Here is a 10,364-nt window from a genome sequence, read left to right on the forward strand (position 1 = left end):
GTGTTAGATGCCGGGACAAGCTTCACATTTTGGAGCATGGTAAATCTGACCATTTAGTACCCCCCTTAGAAACCTATGGGAACTACTTTTTTGGTTGAAAATGGAGGGACCGTGGGAGATATCAGTTGCGGTCTCTCCTTGTTACATCCCAAGGATGCTTAGATTTTGCAGGGATCACCTTATAGCTACTGTTTTGGGGGGGATTTCCCCCAATATACGTTCAATAAATATGCCCCATAACATCTGGTTACACTGCGCAGAATATATGGAGAAAAACAAACATTTAAATGAATGGTCTGACTCTAAAGCTGTAGCTGGCTACACCACAGGCAAATGCAGACTGGTTTTACAAGGGTGTTAATAAAAAACCAGAAAGCAGCAGTGCCCCTGAAATGTGCTAGGTGTACAAGTAGATGCACTTAACCTTAGCCGACGGACATAATCCCGACTGTCTAATCCCGGCAAGGCACTAATGTCAGGCGTCAATATCCCGACGCCTGTCATTAGACCTACGCCGGGAGCCCGACACCCGGCTTATCGATCGAAGAGAAGCCGGGCGAGGAAAGCTGCGCGGGGGGGGAGGGGGGTTAGGTTGGGGGCTCCCGGGGGGGACTTAGGGTTAGGCACCCCCCCGGAAGGTTAGGTTTAGGCTAGGGAAAGGGGGGGTTAGGGTTAGGCACTCCCCCCATGGGACTTAGGCTGCGGGGAATGGGGGGTTAGTTTTAGGCACAGGGGGGGGATTAGGGTTAGGCACTTGGAGGGAGGTTAGGGTTAGGCACCCCAAAGGGAGGGTTAGAGTTAGGGGTGGGAATCAGGTTAGTTATACTTACCCTAAGGACGATCGGGATTTCCTCCTCTGTCGGGCTGCCGCTGTCGGGGTAAATCATACTGAATACCTTTGCTGTTGAAGGTTTTCTCATGCTGTGGCCATTTTCTGAAGTTGGGGCCTTTCACATTCCAACATAAATATCACAGAGAAATACTTTGTGGTTCTTATTTCGACAATAATTAACTTTTCCAAAATAGTAAAAAGCTGCATTCTATTTATAGGTTTTGACATAAAAAATTATATGCACGTAAAATGAAAATGCATTTGTCAGGTGATCACCAGACAGTAGCTTCTAGTGGTCCACATAATTTGAAAGAACAGACCCCCCTCTTTCGAATATGGGTGCCCACAAAGTTGCCGGAGTCATTATGTCATTTACATTTTCCATATCGCAGAGTAGCATAGGTGATCAGCAGACAAAGGCCCTCATTCAGAGGCGCTCGCAAGAAGCGAGCGCTCGCTCTGAATGAGGGCGGCCGCTTCAGTTTTCAAGTGCGGCCTCCTGGTCGCTAGCTAAGCTGTGGGTTACCACACACAGCTTTAGCGACCGACCATGGTGATGGTCGCGATGGTCAAGACCATCGCGACATTCAGGGTTTTCAACGAGACCCTAAGGTTGGGTCTCGACAACCACAAGCCCTCGGAACTTCCTGCTCTGATCGAGCAGGAAGCTCCCCTCTGACATCACTGCTGATGTCAGTGCGGCCGCCCACAAAACGGCAAGCGTTCCTTAAGGAATGCCTCAGTTTGTGTAGCCACTCCCCAGCCCCGCCTACAAAACGGGGCGAGCTGTCGATCAACATCGACAGCCGCCCCTTTTGTAGTGAGCTCCGGAGCAAGAGAATTTCTCTCTCGCTCAAGGGCTTGCGCACGCGCAGTGCGGCCGCTGCGCGTGCGCAGGGCCTTAACATCGACCCGGTTGCGAGCGCTCAGCGCTTGCGACTGGGTCTGAATGAGACCCAATATGTACTAAGGGTCCCCTGATTTTATGGATGCCAGGTTGGGGAGAGTTCTCCACATCCCTGGATTTCGTGATGTTTCTGTAGTGCAGTGGGTTATGTCTAGTGATCACCAGGCAATAAACTCGATGGGGGCGATTCAATTTGGCGCGAGGTGAATAGCGCCGGAAAGTTGGTCCCGGATATATTCAATTCACCTCTCCGTTTAGTCTGACTACAATAACTTAAGTTGGGTGTTTAGACGCGAGAACCAGCATTCTCCGACCTAAGTGCCGGCCGCAAGGCTGTTAGCACCCTGCTAAGCCGGAAAACAGCTTTGCCACCGTCACTTTAGTCTGAGAATTTATCAAGTGCATTCTATAAAATGATAGGTAGAAGCTGATTGGTTTCTATGGGCAACTTCTCCACTGGTCCATTCTTTATATAGTGCCTTCACTGCAAACTCTCAAAGTGAATTGTTGTCTATGGGGGTCATTCAGACCCGCTCGTGAGGGAAGTTCGCTCGCAAGCCGGTCGATGTTTGGCGAATGCGCATGCACACGACGGAGGGAGCTCCGTCGTGCGCATGCGCGAGAGCCGGCGAGCGACGAGAAATACGTAGCTCGGGTTCTCGCACCAAAGGGGGCGTGCTGTCGATAGTGAGTGACAGCACGCCCCCTTTGGTGGGCGTGCCGGGGGCGTGGCTGCCATGGGAACGCCTACCGTCTGAGTCCGGCCCCACTGACATCAGTAATGATGTCAGTGGGAGTGATTTTGGCTCTGATAGAGCCAAAATCACTCCTGGGCTTGCGGAAGCGAGACCCTACCGCAGGGTCTCGTCGCAAGCCCGATGGTCGCGATGGTCTTTGACCATTGCGACCATCAACATGGACGCTCACTATAGCTGTGGGTGGTAACCCACAGCTATACGAGCGTCCATGAAGCCGCTCCAAAAACAGGTAGGAGGGCCCTGATTCTGAGCGAGCGCTCTGGTCAGAGCGTTCAGCTCTGAATCAGGCCCTATATCCCAATATGCCTGGAACCTTTGCCCTCAAACGCTGTTCGTGAATATCTCTTAAATGCGAAAACCCTAAAGCGTTTTGGAGAGCAGGCATAGGATTGGTCCTACTCTCACTCTGACAGGATATGTGGAATCACTGAAACACTGAACTCCTGTTAATATTACTGTATTTGTTAGCTTATTCCTAAAATACATTACAGAAGTCTGCATCCGCTTTAAATATATCGTATATTTCACACACCTTCCGCAACCTCCCTTGCATTAGTCCAGAGGGCCTGATTCAGACCCACTCGCAAGCGTGCCGGGGGCGTGGCTGCCAGACGGAGGCTTTCCCATGGGAACGCCTACGGTCTGGGTCCGGCCCCACTGACATCACCAGTGATATCAGTGGGAGTGATTTTGGTTCTGATAGAGCCAAAATCACTCCAGGGCTTGCGATCACCGAGACCCTACCGCAGGGTCTCGTCGCAAGCCCGATGGTCGCGATGGTCAAGATCATCATGGACGCTCGCATAAGCTGTGGGTGGTAACCCACAGCTATGCGAGCGTCCAGGAGGACGCTCCAAAAAAAAAAAAAAACGCCCTGATTCAGAGCGGGTGCTCGTTCAGAGCGTCTGGCTCTGAATCAGGCCCATAACTTGTTCCCAAAAAAACAGGTTATCTACAGCCATGAATCTCACCCCCCTACCTATTCCTTGAATAATCACAGCCCCTCATGCACGCACGGGGGCGGGGTATAGGAGAGGGACTGTCGAAGTCAAATAATTGGATGGGATCGTTTGCAATTATTATCTGACGATCTAGTCGTCTGTTGACTGAGTAAATCAGACGCTACTTTACGTCGGCGCAATCCAATGCGCACAACTGCAAACCCACCACACACATACACTGATTCACATAACGCACACACAGACTTATATGCTTACACATAGACGCTCGTATGTGTATCCACATGCGTACACATAGACGCCTACGTGCACGTGCGTCCTCACATACATACATACGAACATTTCCTACATCAATGCACAGACGCACATATGCGAATGCATATGTATATAATGGTTCCTATTTACAATAAGTTAATAAAGAGAGTTACTAAAGGTCTTTTTAACAAGTAATTATGATGTAATATGTACTTAAATAAGATCTAAGGTTTAGAACACAGTAGTCATGTCATGTTTGGCATTATATTAAATCCCTGTTCATTTGCAGATCCCCGGTTCTATTGGCAAGGAGATCGTAACTTGCGGACGCATGATGCTAACTATAGGGAGTTATTGGTTAGCATGTTAACATTTTGTATGGAGTGTCGGTAGCCAGTTTAATCAGTTCTTCGGCGGGAAACTATACAAAGCAACTGTTGGAGAAGTAAGACATACCCCTGATAACACTGTATGAACTAACCAATGACCAAAGTGACCAGATGCAAGAACCAATGGAAACCTGCCAACTTGTCCCTTTGTTCTCTCTGTAACGTATACTGAATATATGCTGTGAGCTGGTCTCAGTGTTCAGTCATATCTCCACTTGTTTGGGTGACGGTGACCGCAGGGTTCAGGATTGAAATACTGCATACTAGGACCAGTAGCGCAAAGCGTATGTATCGGCCGTACTATTTTCATTGCTTTTTATTCAAATTATTAATGCTTTCCCTGTTTACATAAATAACTTTTTGTGCTTGGGAACCACACGATTGGACTGGAAAGCAATTCTTTCTTAAGCGACTTGCAGCGCTAAATAGCGACTATTAGGAATCAATAGTACCCAGAAACCCCCCCTGCCCGCCGATCACCGCAGTGAGTGCGGTCCGCACTACACACTAACAAACACACCACTGCCAGCACTGGGTAGTACACTCGTAGTACACTGGGTAGTGCACCCATAGTGCAGAGCAGACCGGGAGGAGCAGACAGCGGCGGTCGCGGGGATTCAGATAAGTTGTGTTTTTTTGTGTGTGCATTAGTGTAAGGGCACGGGCACTGGCACTGCATGGGGGCGTGCTACTGGGGGCACTGTATAGGGGGGTGCCACTACTGGGGGCACTATATAGATGGGGTGGCCGATACTGGTGGCACTATATATGGGGGGGCACTACTGGGGGTACTGAATAGGGGGATGGCCCGTTCTGGGGGCACTGAATAGGGGGACTACTATTTGGGACTACTATATAAGGGGCACTACGGGAGGACTATTTAAGGGGCACTACTGGGGGCACTATATAAGTGGCACAACTGGGGGGGGACTATTACTGGGGGCACTACATAAGTACTACTACTGAATAGGGGGATGGCCCGTTCTGGGAGCACTGAATAGGGGGACTACTACTTGGGACACTATATAAGGGGCACTACTGGGGGGACTATATAAGGGGCACTACTACTGGGGGTACTATATAAGGGGCACTGCAAAGGGGAGACTACTACTGGGGGCACTACATAAGGGGGACGACTACTGGGGGCACTGCAAAGGGAGAATACTATTGGGGCACTGCATAAGGGGGACTACTACTGGGGGCACCACTACTCGGGGGGAGGGGGGTATTTAATAAATCATGCTGGCTGTATTTATTTGCCTGCTGCATTCATGTTTTTAGTGATAGGGTGTGTCTGTGTGTGTATTTGTACCCCGGCTGAGTGGTATATTTTACTGTAGTGGTCCTAAATCCTCTGTAAGCTGTTTCTATCTGTCTGTCTGTCTATCTATTTATTTGTGGCTAGATGTCTTTTCATTGGTTCGGTAACCAAGGATTTGGAAACCCCCCTTTCAAAATCCTGCATTTGCCACTGCAAGTGATTGCCCCACTCTCCTGACACATCTCCTGTATGATACACCAGGGTACTTTTTAATCTAAGTATATCACTGAATTTGTGGCATGCACTTTAACCACTTAACTGGCAATGTTTTTCCCCAAAAACCGCTCAGAAATTGTTGTGTTTTTATGATTGAATTGAGTCAACTATTTAAAACTTCTTACATGATTTTATTTTAAAAAAAAATCAAAACACATAACGTTGATTTTTAGTATATCGGTCATTGATATATAGGACTATCAATGTTCGCAACATTGCGACTTTCATTTCCCCAGTGACTATTGGCGGTTGCTGGAACATTATCTTCCAGCAGCCGTCCACTGTGCATCGTCCACTGACAGGTGGCATCGTCTGCAATTATGTCAGTAATTGCACTGCATGGTGTGGAGGCAAATGATGGTTAACTACACTTTTTGGACAGTAATGGCTTTTTTACAAGAATTCTAAACCATGGATGTTGTTGTATTAGGTATAAATTTTTATAACTTTCTAATCAACTGTTGTGCATAGCTTACCAACTGTGATTTACCTGGATAATAAGATAGAATACAGATTTGATTGATTATCTGATTGTAGACACTATATAAAGTATTACAATACAATATAATATAATATAATATAGAGGACACTCAGGGCCTGATTCAGTACAGATCGCAAATGTGATTGCAATAGCGATTACACACGCAGTCTCACTGCGAAGATATGCTTATCCTCTGCAATTGCTATGCCATCGCAGCACAACATAAGGACGCCCACCTTACCTTACAGACAGCCGTAATACTTAGCAAGACTGCAAAACCATCGGTAACATCGAGTAGAATCGCAGCCTCACGCACACTTGCGCAAGGCCTGACCTTACTCAGGAATTGCTAACCTCACGGCATCGCAGTGGATAATTTATGCACGTCCATGCAACGGCGTTCAAACGCACTGGCACACCTGCGTCAATCAGTCTTCGATGTGACTGCGTAGTCATTGCGATCGCAGTTCCGATCGCAGTGGAGTGTTCACGCACTGCAATGCATACAACAATCGTCCGATTTCATCCCTAATCGCAGTTGCGATCCTTGCTGAATCAGGCCCTCAGTCCGCTGATTTCCTGATTACTGATCTGAGTGCCAGGCTTTCTCCTTGCCCTGCTAATTGCCAGATCTCCCATTCTGAGGTGATACTGCACACACAATGTCTTCACATGCCTGTCAGATGCACAAACAAGTAGCATTCGGCATGTCGACGGGACATACATTCTCCATGGTCTATTAACTAAGTCTAAAATTACATGCAAAGTGCATTATATGGTGTCCTGCCATTGCTCTGCATCAATTAGTAAATTCACACCATAATATTATGACACCTGGAAGTAAACGGCATGATACTTACCCGAGTGCCACACAACTAATGGCTCTGTGCTAGAATCAGAGGGAACAGCAGCACAGGTGGCAGGCATGTATACAGAAATGTTATTTATGTCAGTACTGCTTTGCAACAAATGGTCAAGTAAAATGTTCCTATTCTTCTGAATAATGAGACACAGTTTACAGAACTACAAAAATTAATTTCAATTTTTAAACAAATCTCAAATCTAGGTATTGATGGAGATCACTCCACTGGCCCAAATGCCTTTCTTTGCGGTGAACAGAAGTAAATAGAGGACAACGACATGCTGCAAATTCTCCCAATCGAAAGTGGGTATGGGGTCATTGGAACCGAAAGGTTCTATTCCCTTACCTAATTACATGCTTATGATAGTAATAGCATTTTTGGGGCGACTGTCTAAGAGGTAGAATAGATTCTAATGAGTAATGATTGTGAATCAGGACATAGACACATTTCATGACTGTACTGGCAGTTACAAAGTGTTTTTATATGACAGCACTGGATGACTGTCATGCTTATCAACATGGCATACATACCGGGATATAGAAATCCTTTATAATAATCCAACTTCTACTGTAAATGCAAATTATAACTGAAAAAATTGAAGGACATAATAAAATGTCACCTTATCTAGTCCCTCACGTGATCAAATTGGAAAATGATGTTGTCACTTGGAGCACAGCCCAAACAGCAGGATGGCCCCTGGTAGGCGGCATACAAAGCGAATGTAAAAAATGTATACAAGCCGTGCTACATACTTATATATGAAGTACAGGAACAGGGATCAATTTTTGTAGGAACTAAATATTCTAAGGGGTTTATTTACTAAGCAGTGTTAGGAGACAGAGTGAAAAGTGATAAGGCGCCAGCCAATCAGCTCCCAACTGTCATCTCACAGGCTGTGTTTGAAAAATGACAGTTGGGAGCTGATTGGCTGGCACTTATCACTTTTCACTCTGTCTTCTAACACTGCTTAGTAAATAGACCCCTATATGTAATGCAGTTTACACTCAGAACACACCACACAAACGGTGAAGAGCTTACAGTCTAGAGCAGGGATGGTAAACCTCAGGCTCGGGGGCTGTATAAGGCCCTTGGAAACATTTGGTCTGGCCCTCTGAGCTTTTTTCTGCTAGCCTAATCTGGCTAGCAGGGTGCCTAGAATGGCACCCTGCAGCCAGAATCTATGCAGCAGTGCTGCCTGGACGCTTCAGACAGTCACACCGCTGCACTTACAGCTCCCCGGAGCTTCCTTAGGATGCTCCGGGCATTGCTGTAACCACTGGCGATTGTGGCCCCACGCCGTGTGGCATCACGCGGAGAGGGCGTGGCCTGCATCAGGCTCGCGAATAATGTTATATAATTATCAAAATGGCCCTCGGCAGAAAAAAGGTCCGCCACCCCTGGTCTAGATGTATGTAGTAAATCCAGTGGACCACAACAATATGGCCTCCCTTTGGCCAGTTTTATAGCAAGTTAGTCCTGGGTCTGTTGATATATTCAAATTTCTTACCAGTGTGACTATCCAGGCATAGGTGAACGACCACTTTATGTGACTATCCAGGCATAGGTGAACGACCACTTTATGTGACATCTTAAAATGATCTAATGCACCACATAGGTGATAAGTGGCAAAACAAAGAGCCAGGTGTGGCCCCTGAAAATATGTTTATCATGTCTGCTTTAACCTGCACTTTCCTGAAACACCAACATCCTTTATGGTCACTATTTTTTACTATGTCCTATTTCCTGCAGTCTGACCACTGACGGTGATTGTTTTACAGATGCAAACATTAAGGATGAATTTCCTTTATGCAGCAGGACTGTACATATCAAATCAAAATCCTGTTAGCATTGTGCATGGCAGGAAAGGAAATTACTCATATTGACAGTCAGCACTCATTGGAATGTGCGTGTCATTGATAGGACAAGATGGCTGCTTTAATATAGTGACATACTGTACACCCCACATGAGCAGCCTATTGTATATGTTAATAAATCATACATCTTATTTTGTAAAGCATAATACTTATATCAATGTCATAAGTTAAGTATCAAAGAAACAAAAGTATAGGACTGGGGGCACAAACTTTACAGAGCAAAAATCTACACTTGTATGATAAAATAAATGACACAGACCTTCAGGCAGTTGTGCCTATGGCAGCATAAGTGAAATAAAATGACGTTTTGTAGTAGAGAATGTTGCAGCAGCTAAAGAAGGAGACCGGCTGCTTGCTGCAGAGAAGAGAGGTCACTTTCCAAATATAGCAATAACAGAGCATTCCCTTACAGGTCCTGTGATCAGTGAGGCATGGAGAAGTGAGAAAAAGAGGAAGAATTCTAACACTAAATAGAAAAAAATAACGACTGAAGAAAATAATAGATGAATTGGTGATGTTTGTGACACTCTCACAACACAGCCTCCCAATACTAAGAACCAGTAATACATTAATACATTTCTGCAGTCCTGTCCAATAACATGACACCGTAGTAAAGCTACAGCTTGGTACTGCTTACTGGTAGTAAATGACAACTGTCCTACCTTGATCAGTGAGGTGGATGACAGCTCCTGATAGATGTTAGGGCACCAGTGATTTATATGTCCTTTCTCTATATCCTGGCCAAGAGGTGTCTGCGGGGTATCTGCTCCTCTTGCCTGGGTGAGTCTGTGTGCACAGCTAGCATGCACTCCCTCTGTCCAGTGCTGAGCTGCCTGCTCTCAGTCAGATATTGACGAAAGGGGCTCTGGTGTGTGTGTTGCAGGAGACTTCTGCTGCAGTAACAGCTGCTGCTATCAACATTCAAGCAAAATAACTCAACACCCAACAGCTGAAAGACAGAATGATGGGGTGAGGAGGGGAAATGTTCAACAAAGGGAGGAGTAGTGCCTCTTCCTCTATGACTGGTTGTATTGTCCCTTCAAATTTATTTATTTATTTATTTATTTATTAACAGTTTCTTATATAGCGCAGCATATTCCGTTGCGCTTTACAATTGGAAACATTGATAGAACAAAACAGGGTAATAACAGACAGACATAGAGGTAAGAGGGCCCTGCTTGCAAGCTTACAATCTATAGGGAAACAGGCATTGATACACAAGGATAGGTGCTATATATATTGCAATTTGGTCTGGCCAGAATGCAGAGTTTCTTGGTGGGCTGCTTGATCCAGTCACATAGGAATGTCGGCAAAATGTCAGGAGTATGTGAAAGAAAGACAATATGTGAGGTTATGTATGGACTGTGAGAGGGGATGTGATAAGACATGGAAGCTATGAAGGTTATGTGGTCGGTTCTGGAATCTGATAAGCTTGTCTGAAGAGGTGAGTTTTCAGGGAACGCTTGAAGGATTGAAGAGTAGAGGTAAGTCTTATTGTGTGTGGTAAGG

The 10,364-nt window shown here is 46.0% G+C and overlaps 1 protein-coding gene across 2 annotated transcripts in view; it reads right to left on the bottom strand.

Moving 5' to 3' along the window:
- Window positions 1-9,796, bottom strand: part of CORO6 (coronin 6) — a 186,727-nt gene extending 176,931 nt beyond the window's left edge. Inside the window, exon 1 of one of the 2 annotated variants that reach the window (XM_088477773.1) lies at window positions 9,518-9,796. The gene's annotated coding sequence lies outside the window, so the exon portion shown is untranslated. The remainder of the gene's footprint in view (window positions 1-9,517) is intronic. The other variant, XM_088477772.1, reaches the window with a different exon arrangement.
- Between the last annotated feature and the right edge of the window lie 568 nt (window positions 9,797-10,364).

Source organism: Taudactylus pleione, unplaced genomic scaffold (assembly GCF_031769625.1).
Source record: "Taudactylus pleione unplaced genomic scaffold, aTauple2 ptg000203l, whole genome shotgun sequence".
NCBI classification, from domain to species: Eukaryota; Metazoa; Chordata; class Amphibia; order Anura; family Myobatrachidae; genus Taudactylus; species Taudactylus pleione.